The sequence below is a fragment of the Oncorhynchus masou genome, chromosome 15 (assembly GCF_036934945.1).
Source record: "Oncorhynchus masou masou isolate Uvic2021 chromosome 15, UVic_Omas_1.1, whole genome shotgun sequence".
Lineage (NCBI taxonomy): Eukaryota > Metazoa > Chordata > Actinopteri > Salmoniformes > Salmonidae > Oncorhynchus > Oncorhynchus masou.
In genome coordinates this window covers 13,690,666-13,706,101 of record NC_088226.1, presented here as the reverse complement: position 1 = coordinate 13,706,101, position 15,436 = coordinate 13,690,666, and the positions used below count along the sequence as shown (strand labels likewise).

At 42.6% G+C, this 15,436-nt stretch overlaps 1 pseudogene; it reads right to left on the bottom strand.

Annotated features, from left to right (window-relative positions):
- The window catches only part of LOC135555682 (protein tweety homolog 3-like), a 75,634-nt pseudogene that overhangs the window by 47,153 nt on the left and 13,045 nt on the right, over window positions 1–15,436 (bottom strand).

The following is a 15,436-nucleotide window of genomic DNA, read 5'->3' as shown; positions in this document are numbered from 1 at the left end:
AGCTGCATAGGCTAATCTCCTTTAGAGGAACAACATACTGTTAAGCATTTATCCACAACTCTCTGTCCATCGGCGCTGTAATCTACTGGGAAGCCAAAATGTTCCCAAACTGGAGATTTAAAACGATGAATGAAGACCCTCCAATTCTGGTTAATCAATCCCACCACTCACCATCATACAAAAATAATTAACTTCTGCACCTCACAAAAGTACAGTTTGATATGTGCCAATTAAAATTAAAATGTTAATAAAAAAATTATGCAAAGGAACTAGCTGTTTTAATGGAATAGCCTGAAATGTACTCAAGAGACACAGGTCTAGTGTTTTTATTTTGGACTGTAAAATATCTTTTATGTATTCATTCGGGTTCACAGTATGGACCGAACCGAGGTCCCTGTACCGAATGGTCCGGTATGAATACATGTACCGTTAAACCCCTAATAAATTCCCTCCGGCAGACTTGGCATGAGGTCTTAAAGCCAGTCACGTATGACACCGTGGGTGGTGTTCACTCATCTCAGAGGAAGACTGCTGGCAATGTGTTAGATAACAAAGGTATCAAGGAGGAGATTAAAAAGGCACAAACTGTTCCATCATGCATGGAACGCGCTTATGTCTGTGCACTACAGGGCCAATCGAGGATGTTAAGGGGTGATGGCGAACATTGCTAATCCTTGCATTGTCATCTGCAGTCCCAGGCTTTACATGTTGAAATTAGAGATGGCCCACCTCATTACAGCTAGGCCTGTATTTTGGGTAGTGAACCAAGGGTCTGTTGAGTGATCAGAGCCGTACGTCTTTCCATGTGGGACTCACCTGCAGACGAGCGTGGCGATGATGACACACCAGGCGGTGCAGCAGCAGTCGGCGTTGGGCTGCTCCTCGCTCTTCTTCCGCCGGCAGCACAGCCAGAAGGAGTAGAACAGCAGGAAGAGGAGGTCCAGGGCCAGGCAGGCTAAAGCCACGCCTCCCAGCAGCAGGATGGACTGAGGAGGAACAAGAGGACGATGAGTTGTCATCTCACACACATAATGAATAATAGCAACGGAAAGTTTTGCAGTTATTACACACACACACACACACACACACACACACACACACACACACACACACACACACACACACACACACACACACACACACACACACACACACCTCTGCTGGGGAAAGCTTTCAGAGAGACTTTGTAGGATGTAGAGATACAGGAGCCAATCATCCAGGATCCATTTTGTGGTCCTCGAACAAGTCTAATTTAGAACTTTTTTTTTTTTTTACTGCATAGCTGTTGCCTGTTGGAATGATATTGGGGGAAAGGGGATACCTCGTCAGTTGCACAACAATGCATTCAACCTAAATGTGTCTTCCGCATTTATGGCAACCCCTCTGAATCAGAGAGGTGTGGGAGGGCTGCCTTAAAAAGACGTCCATGTCAGAGACCGGGGAGCAGTTGTTGTTGGGGGTTAACTGCCTTGCTCAAGGGCAGAACGGCAGATTTTCCCACAATGCCGGCTTGGGGCTTCAAACCAGTAACCTTTTGGTTACTGGCCCAACGCTCTAACCGCTAGGCTATTTTGCACATCCAGTCTGCAAGGAATGAGAAGCTATTAAAGCAGATATACACTCTGACCACCCAGAGGAGTCACATGGCAATGAGATGGTCTCTCTGATTATTAGCTATGCCCTTTGGCTCGTCATAGCTCATTTACACCAGATCACAGTTAATTAAGGGTTATCTTCATAACTTTGAGAAGAACGTAGAAGGCAGAGGAGAAAAACCTCAAACCTCATTAAAACCCCCATCATGAACAAGCACAAACACACCACCATAAGACGCATACTCTGAGAAAGCCTACTGAAACACATAGAAACCATATAATCTTAGTCTCTAACGTCCTCAGACATGAATAATCTGTGTTTAAGTTTCACTTAAAGCCCATTCTCATAATACAGGGGAAGGCCACAATTATTTCAAATCAAGCCCAAATTTCAAACAGGATATATCCATTACGATGAATCATAAAAACAGAAGATACTGTAAAGCATATTATGCTCCTAATCTGTCTGCTGTACAGTACCTTCAGTCTTATGATTCATCGTAATGGATATATCCTGCATGAAATTTGGGCGTGGCTTAATATCAAATAACCTGATTTTTGTGGACCCAGTGAACCCCTGTTTCCATGTGAGCACTTCAAAATGACTGGAATCTTTGGACACTCACAAGCTGCCATCTTTCCCTTTCCAGAACGGGGTGCTGGAGAGAGCATTTTTTTTGGCTCAGGCCAGACCAGAGCTTGTTACTTTATAGGAAGTGGGGTAAAGAGAGTCAGGGTTCGTGTGAGGCGACTTACCTCTCCAGCAGAGGGAAAAGAGAAGAATGACTGTCACTCCACTCCAGACAAAGTCTTAAGTGACCAGGGCCCTGGGGTGACTGAGGGGAAGGCCACTGTCGTTTGGGCTTAGCACCGCTCACTCGCTCTTTACTGCTGTCAGATATACAGTATTGCATTGGGCAAACTCACTGCAAATGTACATTATTAAAATGCCCAGGTAGCAGTGGTAATTATTTGGCTTCACTACCTCATGGATATCAGGTTGAGAACAAACGTGCATAGGAAATGGTCTTTTGGATTATTGTTCTTCACCTTTTCCTGTTGCTGTAACGCCTTAAATGAGAATGAATCCAGTATTACCGCACCCTCCCTCAACAACAGCTGCTCTGAGCTCCTTTGAGATAGGAAATGATTTACAAAATGCAAGACAGCCCAGCTCCTTTGGGCAAATGCTAAATAAGGATCTAATTTTAGGCGCCACCTGGGCTCCAGTCTTCTGTTCATGCGTGCGGACTAGAGGTCGGCCGATTATGATTTTTCAACGCCGATACCGATTATTGGAGGACCAAAAAGGCCGATACCGATTAAATCGGCCAATTTTTTTATTTGTAATAATGACAATTACAACAATACTGAATGAACACTTATTTTAACTTAATATAATACATCAATAAAATCAATTTAGCCTCAAGTAAATAATGAAACATGTTCACTTTGGTTTAAATAATGCAAAAACAAAGTGTTGGAGAAGAAAGTAAATGTAAGAAAGCTAACGTTTCAGTTCCTTGCTCAGAACATGAGAACATATGAAAGCTGGTGGTTCCTTTTAACACGAGTCTTCAATATTCCCAGGTAAGAAGTTTTAGGTTGTAGTTATTATAGGAATTATAGGACTATTTCCCTCTATACCATTTGTATTTCATTAACCTTTGACTATTGGATGTTCTTATAGGCACTTTAGTATTGCCAGCGTAACAGTATAGCTTCCGTCCCTCTCCTCGCTCCTCCCTGGGCTCGAACCAGCAACACAACGACAACAGCCACCATCGAAGCAGCGTTACCCATGCAGAGCAAGGGGAACAACTACTAGAAGGCTCAGAGCGAGTGACGTTTGAAAACGCTACTAGTGCGCGCTAACTAGCTAGCCATTTCACTTCGGTTACACCAGCCTCATCTCGGGAGTTGATAGGCTTGAAGTCATAAACAGTGCAATGCTTGACGCTCAACGAAGCGCTGCCGGCAATGTTTGAATGAATGTTTACGCGCCTGCTTCTGCCTACCACCGCTCAGTCAGATATTTAGATATTTGTATGCTCAGTCAGATTATATGCAATGCAGGACATGCTAGATAATATCTAGAATATCGTCAACGAGTGATTATGATTGATTGTTTTTTATAAGATAAGTTTAATGCTAGCTAGCAACTTATCTTGGCTTACTGCATTCGAGTAACATGCAGTCTCCTTGTGGAGTGCAACGAGAGAGAGGCAGGTCGTTATTGCGTTGGACTAGTTAACTGTAAGGTTGCAAGATTCGATCCCCCGAGCTAACAAGGTGAAAATCTGTCATTCTGCCCCTGAACGAGGCAGTTAACCCACCGTTCCTAGGCAGTCATCGGAAATAAGAATGTGTTCTTAACTGACTTGCCTAGTTAAATAAAAGTATTTTCACTGTCTGCACTCGAGGTCGACCGATTAATCGGAATGGCCGGAAATCTGTATTTTTGAGCGTCATTTATATAGTTATATATAAAAATTGGTGCTCAAAAATACCGATTTCCGGCCATTCCGATTAATCGGTCAACCTCGAGTGCGGACAGTGAAAAGCGAACAAAAAAACTAAGCATTCTCCCTAAAATGGAGCAGTAGATAAAAGGAAATGAAGGCTCTCGAAGTAAATCCATTAAGACTTCTTGACTTGAATGATATTCAGATGCATTTACTTATCGAGCCCATCTCAGGCAAAAGGTCATTAATTCTTGCACAGGAAAAACAAAATAGACTTTATACTGCCAACTGTATGCCAAGTAAAGATTGCTTAGAAAACAAATAATTCACATTCCTTAAATGAAAGAGGATATATGCAGAAGTTGGTAACTATCTGTTTTTATAAACTGGGTGGTTTGAGCCCTGAAAGCTGATAGGCTGACAACTAATTGGCAGGTACTCCACGTTGTGTCTTGCTTAAAGAACAGCCATTAGCCGTGGTATATTGGTCATATACCACACCCCCCTGTGCCTTGTTGCTTAAATGAACAAATTATTTTGGTTGGTGTTAAATGAGTGTCTGGTAACTGTTAATTATCTATCCAGCTGCCTTGTCACTTTACCCATACGTAGATGTACATATCTACATCAATTACATCGTACCCCTACACATTCATCCCATGTATACGGCCAAGTTTTTCTATAATGTTTATTTTTTCTTTCTCTGCATTGTTGACAAGGACCTGTATGTAAGCATTTCCCCTTTGTTAATGAAGCATGTGACAAATAAAAAGTTAGATTTGATTATTGTAACCAACTGGGCAGAGCCCGTTATGAGCTTTATAAAGCATGATTCAATCATTAAGACATGATTTGGAGTGTGCTATAGTGGCAAATGAATCTCTCTCACATAGCCTCATTTCAGAACAGGGAAAAGAGAACAAGGGTCTGTGGAAACTGCCAACTGGCTTAAAAGTAAGGCAAAAGTGAACAGGAAACAGAATGCTGCAACTGAGCAGGAATGCAGCTAAAACAAGCCAATCTGGGAGCACGGCCCGTATCAATGAGGATATGCCTGCTCCCCTGATTTAGCCTAATGTCCAAAGAATAGCATGAGCTTGTCTTCTTTATTAGCAGTGTAGCCTTCTCAACTTGGAGTGTAAAATCATATCAGCAAGACAATGTATGTAGTAGTAGGACACTTTATTCACCTACGGGTAAAGTGGATCAAAATGATAAGAAAGTGGGTTCAATACTGACATAAAGTCCTGGCTAGGCTGCAAGGTAGATGTCATATGGTCTGGGATCAGATCTTACGATATAGAGCTTTGATGTGAAAGGGCACCCATCTGCTGAACCTTGGAAGTCTTAGGGTGAATGTGAGTGAGTGAGTACTTTTACCATTTGTACATTGTTACATAGTATGACATTTGTAATGTCTTTATTCTTTTGGAACTTCGGTGAGTGTAATGTTTACTGTTCATTTTAATAGTTTATTTCACTTTTGTATATTATCTACTTCACTTGCTATGGCAATGTTAACATATGTTTCCTGTGCCAATGAAGCACCTTGAATTGAATTGAGAGAGAAAGAAAGAGGTGAAGAGAGCTCGAGCAAACAAAAATGTGAGGTGTTTGAGTAATGAAAAGGAGTGTCAGTGAGTGAACTGACAAACCGAATAGCTTATGTGAACCAGTTTAGGCTAAATACACTGCTCAAAAAAATAAAGGGAACACTAAAATAACATCCTAGATCTGAATGAATGAAATATTCTTATTAAATACTTTTTAATTTACATAGTTGAATGTGCTGACAACAAAATCACAAAAATTATCAATGGAAATCAAATCTATCAACCTATGGAGGTCTGGATTTGGAGTCATACTCAAAATTAAAGTGGAAAACCACACTACAGGCTGATCCAACTTTGATGTAATGTCCTTAAAACAAGTCAAAATGAGGCTCAGTAGTGTGTGTGGCCTCCACGTGCCTATATGACCTCCCTACAATGCCTGGGCATGCTCCTGATGAGGTGGCGGATGGTCTCCTGAGGGATCTCCTCCCAGACCTGGACTAAAGCATCCGCCAACACATGGACAGTCTGTGGTACAACATGGCGTTGGTGGATGGAGCGAGACATGTCCCAGATGTGCTCAATTGGATTCAGGTCTGGTGAACGGGCGGGCCAGTCCATAGCATCAATGCCTTCCTCTTGCAGGAACTGCTGACACACTCCAGCCACATGAGGTCTAGTATGGTCTTGCATTAGGAGGAACCCAGGGCCAACCGCACCAGCATATGGTCTCACAAGGGGTCTAAGGATCTCATCTCGGTACCTAATGGCAGTCAGGCTACCTCTGGCGGCCCCCCAAAAGAAATGCCACCCCACACCATGACTGACCCACAGCCAAACCGGCAGCAGAACGTTCTCCACGGCGTCTCCAGACTGTCACATCTGCTCAGTGTGAACCTGCTTTGGTCACCACCTGCAGAACCACTACTTTATTGGGGGTGTCTTGCTAATTGCCTATAATTTCCACCTGTTGTCTATTCCATTTGCACAACAGCATGTGAAATTTATTGTCAATCAGTGTTGCTTCCTAAGTGGACAGTTTGATTTCACAGAAGTGTGATTGACTTGGGAGTTACATTGTGTTGTTTAAGTGATCCCTTTATTTTTTTGAGCAGTGTATGATCAAACAGAAACAGCATAACACCTATTATCAAATGCATCTCACGGCCTGATGACATGTTAAGTATTGTGCTAGAGAAACGTCTATTGAGTACTGTAGGTCCAGCACCAGTCCCATACTTCAGCCTGCAGCACATAGGGAAGGGCAGGCACTTCATATGTAGTTCACACAGGCCTCTCGCTCATGTTTGTATTCCTGTGGGGGAATACAGGTTGGGAGTTCATTGTAATTACACAGATTTCGATCCAGACAGTTTCTCCTCCCCTAGTAGTTGGATATATTAAACAGGAAAATACCGGCACCCTGGTTCTCTAAACAGATGCATTTTTCAATAAGATCAGCCTAACGGGCTGCCCCTGGGCTCTTGGTGAATAGAGGCCTCTCCATTGAAGCACTTTATCGAGACTATTTCCCCACCCTGGAGAAACAAAATCTGAACTCAAATTACAGTATCTCACTGAGCTCCATTTCCTGGGCAGCCATCTGTGTTACCTAGTGATATTATACCACTACTTCATGGATACACAGAGCAAACATTTTCAAATACTACATATGCTGAAATGCAAGTTGAGAAAATTCATACCTTGAGTGGTTAAATAAATGGAAAATAGTCATTGTCACTGTCTGACTAAGTGAAGTTCAAAGGGGCTGGAGAGGAGCCGTACCATCCTGTGAACAGGATGCTGGCATTGTTTCAACCCCTTCTCATCTCCCCAGCTTCTGATCCAAGATGATGGGAATTCAATGCTGACTAATAATGACCTTCAATTTAAAAGTCATTCTCTACCTTTTAGTCATGATTTCTTTCATTTTCACTCCCCATTGTCAAGAAAAGGAAATGGTCCTTGTTTTATGTTGCGATTCAAGTTTTAGGGATGGGAGTTCCGTTTTTCACATACCAAAAAAGCAAATCGTGGTCCATATGTGTTCCATTAAAGGGCACTTAAGTATGGCTTTGAATTAGACACATTGCCATGAAAGAAAAGCAGACCCAAATCACAAGACAAGAAGGGAAGAGAGAAAATAACGTGCTGACTCAACTGTCCACTTTGTCCATTACAATCAGGTTTCACTTCCAGGTCAAATTCCCCACATCTAAAATGAACTGCTTGATGAACATATGCAGACGGATGCAGTGACAAACAGCCTGTTTCCTGTAACAGCTAGGAGTCTTGTGTCACACCAGGTGAACAAGCTGACATAACAGATTATCACCCTGTTGCCCTTCACTTCCTGTGCATGAAGTCACATCATTAGATGACACTACGTAAAGACAAAGTAACTGGATAAATACAATTTCATTTTTGGCTAACACTCCACCACACCAGGTACATAAAAATTGGTTCCCTCATACATCGATCTCACTGTGCTATTGGCAGTGTGGATGTCAACATACTTGCCCTAACCAAAGTAGCCTACTTTAAAAAAAGGCATTTCTGGCCAAGTATGGCCTAAATCTAAAGAATATATATTTTACCATTCCTCAGGCTAGCCTGGGCTCTCTCCTGGTTCTCTGACCCAGGTAGGAGGCTGAAACCATGCTGGCCCTGTCTACTTTCCTCACCCCAGTCTGCCCACACCCAAACAAACTGAGCTCCAGTCCCACTCCCATCCATCACAATAGACTGCCTCTCTTCTTCCACCTCGGAAAAGCTTGGCTCTGGTCCACAATTTACAAAAGATGCCTCTTGACAACCCCCCTCCATGTTGGCTTTCTGACACGAAGGATTTTGTCAGACAGCCATCTTCACTCGTTTCTCACTATTGCCAAAACGTTTCTAACTATAAAGCACCAATGAAGAAAGTGGATGACTGTTTGTCATCATTAAGCCATCATTGGATATCAGAATGAAAGGTGTGATGACTGTATGTATGCCTCAGGACAAATGTTGCATATATGCCTGGTTAGGCCTATAGATCTCCTTTGTGGGCCAAATCAGAGGTTAAGGGGAGAATTAGCGTACTTGGCAACATAGGCCTACTCATAATTTGTGGACACTTGAGGCGGGGGTAAAACAAATCCTGGCTTTTGTCGTACCCTGTCGACAGACTGGCAATTATCTCTCATTTTGAAATCCACTTCAACACTAAATTCTTAGCACTTGCCGTTAAAAAGAGAACAATGGGAAAAAGTTCACTGATCAGCGCATCAAGGACAGAGTGGATTTTACTTCAGGGAGGGTTGAGTGAAACCCTCAAGTAAATGAGCTGAGAATATCCATTAATTCTGACCCTGTGAACAAGTGCCATGCTGCAGAGTGCAGGAGGATGGTTCTCCCCTCCCCAATCTTCAGCTGTGCAGCTCCCTTGCACTGGGCTGCTGCACTCACTCATCTTCTACTACACACTCATTGGCGTAACCTCTAAATCTATGGTAGTGGAACTTGGTGGTGGGCAATAGCGAGGGCAGTTCGTTCATGCAAATGACCTTAGGGTAAATCCATATAAATCAAATCACTTTTTGACAGCATCTCTTTTGATTCAAAACTAAACTTTCCATACATGTTTGCCAATGGAAGAAGTGGTCAGAAAGTGACTTTTTGGACCTGAAGGCCAACACATCCAGGAGATCGAGGTACTCAAAGTTCTGCATACCACACCATATCATGAGATCCACATATTCACTGGAAAATATAAATACTTGAGTTTGATATTGTTTAAAAGCTTACAAAACAGGTTTGTCAAACTTTGATAAATTCTAGATGTTATTTGTTGTTGAATACATTTTTTAACCACCAATGGACCTATCCCTTCACACCACTGCAACACCTTTGACATTTTAAGTGAATTGTAATTTTAACTTCAAATTAGTACCACAAAGATGGCCGTCAGTCCACCCAATGTGGAATGTCAACTTAAATGATCATGCCTATTGTAGTATCTATACAATTTCCTACGGAGGATATGTACATACATACATTATATATATATAAAAATACATAAGTTTACATACACTTAGGTCAGTCATTAAAACTTGTTTTTCAACCACTTCACAAATTTCTTGTTAACAAACTATAGTTTTGGCAAGTCGGTTAGGAAATCTACTTTGTGCATGACACAAGTCATTTTTCCAACAATTGTTAACAGACAGATTATTTCACTGTATCACAATTCCAGTAGGTCAGAAGTTTACGTACACTAAGTTGACTGTGCCTTTAAACAGCTTGGAAAATTCAAGAAAATTATGTTATGGCTTTAGAAGCTTCTGATATGCTAATTGACATAATTTAAGTCATTTGGAGTGGTACCTGTGGATGTATTTCAAGGCCTACCTTCAAACTCAGTGCCATGTTGCTTGACATCATGGGAAAAAAATCAAAAGAAAATCAGCCAAGACCTCAGAATTGTTTTTTGTAGACCTCCACAAGACTGGTTCATCCGTGGGAGCAATTTCCAAATGCCTGAAGGTACCATGTTCATCTGTACAAACAATAGTACGCAAGTATAAACACCATGGGACCACCATGTCATACCACTCAGGAAGGAGACACATTCTGTCTCCTAGAGATGAACGTACTTTGGTGCGAAAAGTGAAAATCAATCCCAAAACAGCAGCAAAGGACCTTGTGAAGATGCTGGAGAAAACAGGTACAAAAGTATCTATATCCACAGTAAAACGAGTCCTATATCGACATAACCTGAAAGGCCGCTAAGCAAGGAAGAAGCCACTGCTTCAAAACCGCCATAAAAAAATCCAGACTACGGTTTGCAACTGCACATGGGGACAAAGTTTGTACTTTTTGGAGAAATGTCCTCTGGTCTGATCAAACAAAAATACAACTGTTTGGCCATAATGAGCATCGTTATGTTTGGATGTGAAAGGGGAGGCCTGCAAGCCGAAGAACACCATCCCAACCGTGAAGCACGGGGATGGCAGCATCATGTTGTGGGGGTGCTTTGCTGCAGGAGCAGTCCCTCCATATTTCGCCAAAAACAAAAGCTGTCCCATAACCCTGAAAGACCTTTGAAGAATGAAAGCGCATTATAGCCTAGTGAAGAGTGTGCTGAGCAGCATAAGGCCATGCCTGCCCTGCTAACACTGTCTGTAACATCCAGTGGTTTAACACACATAAGTAAAAAATACTTTAAAAAGCTCTACTTAAGTCGTTTTTGGGTATATCTGTACTTTACAACATATAAAGCTAATTTCTCAAAAATGTTGTGCGCATCCCTGTTCGCGAGCATTTCTCCTTTGCCAAGATAATTCATCCACCTGACAGGTGTGGCATATCAAGAAGCTGATTAAACAGGCATTACACAGGTGCACCTTGTGCGGATGACACGCAACTACTTTTTTCCTTACCCCCTTCTGACACCCAGGTGGCAACGCATCTCTTCATGCCTGACAGATATCTCAGCTTGGATGTCGGCGCACCACCTCAAGCTCAACCTTGACACGACGGAGCTGCTGTTCCTTCCAGGCAAGGCCTGCCTGCTTCAAGTCCTCATCCATCGCAGTTGACAACTCCACGGTGTCCCCCTCCCAGAGCAAATAACCTTGGTGTGACCCTGGACAACACCTTGCTGTTCTCTGCAAACATCAAACCTGTGACTTGCTCCTGCATGCTCTACAGCATCCATAGAGTACGACCTCATCTTATACAGAGCGCTGCAGCCCGCCTGGTGGTTAACCTTGCCAAATTCTCCCATATCACTCCGCTCCTCTGCAAACTCCACTGGCTTCTAGTCAAAGATCGCATCCACTACAAGACCATGATACTTGCCTAGGGAGCAGCAAGGGGAACTGCCCCTAACTTCCATCGGGCTATGCTCAAACTCTACACCCCAACCCGAGCACTCAGTACTGCCACCTACGGTCTTTTGGCCCTGCCACCCTTACCGAAGGAAGCTCCCGCTCAGGCCAGGACAAGCTACCCCATCAGCAATTTACTTTCGGAGCTATATTCTGGAGTTTCAGTGCGTCTAGAGCAGAGGTGGGCAAACTTTTTGACTCGCGGGCCACAATGGGTTCTAAAATTTGACAGAGGGGCCGGGCCAGGAGCATTTGGAGGGAGTGTTTGGGCCGGATATACTAAAGCATTAAATGTAGTGTGTGCAAACCTCATAGCACAGTAAGAACACTACAACCCAATTTATTAACTGTCTTTCAAATGTGAAAAATAGCCCTTATCAGTTAATAAATTTGTCTCAAGGAATATGCAAGATATGGCATTTACATACTATTTCGGAGATACTGGGAGGAGGAAATGTAAATAGATTAAAATAACATACGCACTGTGATTTATCAAGATTGCGTCTGTTTTTAATAAGTTTCAATCGAAGGTGCAAAGTTAAAGAAATCAACATTTATTGAAAAATGGAATCACTTTCAACTTTCAAAACATATTATTACACAACGAAATACTCAAGCTCAATAATATCTACTTGTGTTAAACTCCGCAAAATCATGGATGGATTGTCCTGACCGCGCGCTCTACAAACTCGCCACGGACGCCTCGCCTTCACGCGCAAACAGTACACGTGTATCGTTGCCAAGCACACAGACATAGGCTGTATTAAATATCAGCTGAAAATTTAAATTTAAATTAAGAGCGATGTGCGGCGTGTTAATTAAGCTACTGTACCGCTGCTGTGCGTAAATGTGCATTGCTCTTAATTAAAAGACGCACTTCCAAACTTTCCATATGCATTTTTTCATAACACAGCAGAAAAACTCACCATTTCAGTGGGAACAGTGTTGTTGGTCTCCCTTTTTTGCCAGTGCATCAAAGTCTGGAGTTAGTTTTGTTGTGGCAATTATCAGGACAGATCTGAGGTGTTGGTCAGTTAACTTGGATCTGTGATGGGCTTTGTTGATTTTCATGACGCTAAACGTCTGCTCACACACGTAGGTCGAGCCAAACAACACCAGCATCTTCTGCGCCGTCCTCCGGAGGTTTGGAAACGCGGTCTCGTTAAGTGAAGCGTAAAAGTCATTCAGTTTAAAAGACTTGAACTTCTCCTTTGAGACGGAGTCAGACTGAAGATCGATCAGTTCCAATTGCAGCTCCTGCGGTGCTGATTCGGGGTCTTGTGACAGGGGACAGGACACCAGTTGAAGTGACTTGTCAATTTTTTCAAAATCACAGAACCGACGGCAAAATTCTCTGTGCAGATCGTCCAGTGATTTGCAGTATTTCTTCGCATTTCGGGCGGCCTCTTTCTGCACGGCTAGTGTGGGGAAATGTGCGAAAGATTTGTTTGACATTTGCTTGGAGAATAAAACCAGCTTGGATTTGAAGGCTCTCACATGTGTACATGTCGTGCGCAAACTGATCTTTCCCCTGTAGCTTCACGTTCAGCTCATTCATGTGTGAAAATATGTCCACAGCAAACGCAAAGTCACAAAGCCAGTTTGTGTCGCTCAGCTCGGGGAATTCTTTGGATTTCCCCATTAAATTAAAAAATGAGCGAATCTCGTCTTTGACCTCCCAGACTCGTTGAAACACTTTCCCCAAACTTAACCAGCGGACGCGAGAGTGGTAAAGTAGGTCCTGGTGATCCGCATTAGTTTCTTCCAGGAACGTAATGAACTGACAATGATTAAGTCCCCTTGCTCGTATGAAGTTAACAAGTTTTACAACTGGATCCACGACGTGATTAAGCTGCAATACAGACTTACACAGAGACTCCTGATGAATGATGCAGTGAAGTAAAATAACATCCTGGTCAGGGTTCTTCTTTCACTTTATCCTGGATTCTTTTCAGCAGCCCGATGTTTTTTCCAGTTAAATTTGGCGATCCATCCGTGGTGACATTGGCAAGTTTACTCCAAGGTAGCTTCATTCTCTCGATGACAGCAGACACCTGTTCATATAAGTCCTCTCCTCGCGTTTTCCCTTTCAGTGATTCCATGCTCAAAAGCTCCTCCGTTATCTCAAAACTGTCGTTAATCCCTCGGATAAAAATTAGAGCTGAGCAGTGTCTTTTATGTCGTTACTTTCATCCAGTGCTAGTGAATATAACTTAAAGGACTCCGCCTTTTTGTTTAACTCGCTGACTATATCTTCGTCAATCAGTTCCACGCGGCGAGTCACTGTCCTGTGTGCTAAACTGATTTTTTCAAACTTGGCTTTGCTCTCCGGACACAAGAGACCTGCTGTCTCTACCATGCACTCTTTCAAAAACTCGCCTTCGGAGAAAGGCTTGCTAGCCTTTGCTAATTTGAATGCCAGCAAATAACTTGCCTTGGTACTTGACTCTTGAATTGCAGTTTGTCGGTGAAAAAGTTCTGTTGACTCTAAATTAGCTGCCAACCTCTGAGCAGTAGCCGCCCGTTCTTGTGTTGACTGCTTGCTAGCATAGTTTGCATGCTTCGTGGCAAAGTGACGGCTGATATTGTACTCTTTGAAAACCGCAACAGCTTCTTGGCATATCAGACATACAGCCGTTGATCGGACTTCAGTGAAGAAGTATTTTGTTGTCCACTCCTTATTAAACACTCGGCATTCGCTGTCCACTTTCCTTCTCTTTGGTCCGCTCATTTTCACAGAAGGGCTTAATGGTGATGTGAAACGAAGTGAAAATTAAAGTGAAATAAAGAGAAATACGCGCCACTCCAACAACGGTCAATGTGTTTTGAGTGCGCCATCTATTGGGGAAACGTGGGCATTGCAGGGAAAGGGGAAAAAAGGAGGTTTTTACTATAATTTGGACAAGTTCGGCGGGCCGGATTAAAAAGCCTAACGGGCCGTATGTGGCCCGCGGGCCGTAGTTTGCCCATGTCTGGTCTAGAGGCTCCAAAAACATCCTTTAATAAACGGCAAAGCTCCCAGTATCATGATGCAGGTCTTTAGATGTTGCACACGTGCCAAACTTATACACAACGTTATAATCCATTTTGTTGAACTCGAGAGCTAATTTTGCATATTGGCTTGCAAGCGTGTACTTACTTGTTCCTCTCGCTATTGCGGGCGTGTAAGTAGGGAACGTGCTACCGGCACAAGTACTATGTAGCTAGCTTGCTATGTTTTCAGTTAGTCACTCACAAGATCAGCCAGGCGACAAAAAGGGAACTGAAGTAGTTTTTGTTAGGTTATTTGCTGAATATTGTTGAAAATGGTTTGCTGATGTGCAATCCTAACATGCATCAACGCAATGAGAAAATATACTGTATATGTAGTTATCAGATCACTGCTTGTCAAAACATTTAGCAATAATGCTTTCACTTATAGACTCAGCAAAAAAAGAAATGTCCCTTTTTCCGGACCCTGTCTTTCAAAGATAATTCGTAAAAATCAAAATAACTTCACAGATCTTCATTGAAAGGGTTTAACTTCTTTGGGGTAGGTGGCAGTATTTTCATGTCCGGATGAAAAGCATGCAGAGTAAATGGCCTGCTACAAAGCCATAAAAGCTTGAATATGCATATTATTAGTAGATTTGGATAGAAAACACAGAAGTTTCTAAAACTGTTTTAATGATGTCTTTGAGTATAAACAGAACTCATATGACAGGCAAAAACCTGAGAAAAAGATTTCCCACTTCCTGGTTGGATTTGAGGTTGGTCGATTTTCAACTCAGCTCCTATGGAAGATACAGTGGGATATTGGTATGTTGCACTTCCTAAGGCTTCCACTAGATGTCAACAGTCTTTAGAACCTTGTCTGATGCTTCTACTGTGAAGTGGGACTGAAGGAGAAGGGAATGAGTAAGATCTGCCATGAGCTGACCATGCGCATTCACATGAGGGAGCTCTGTTCC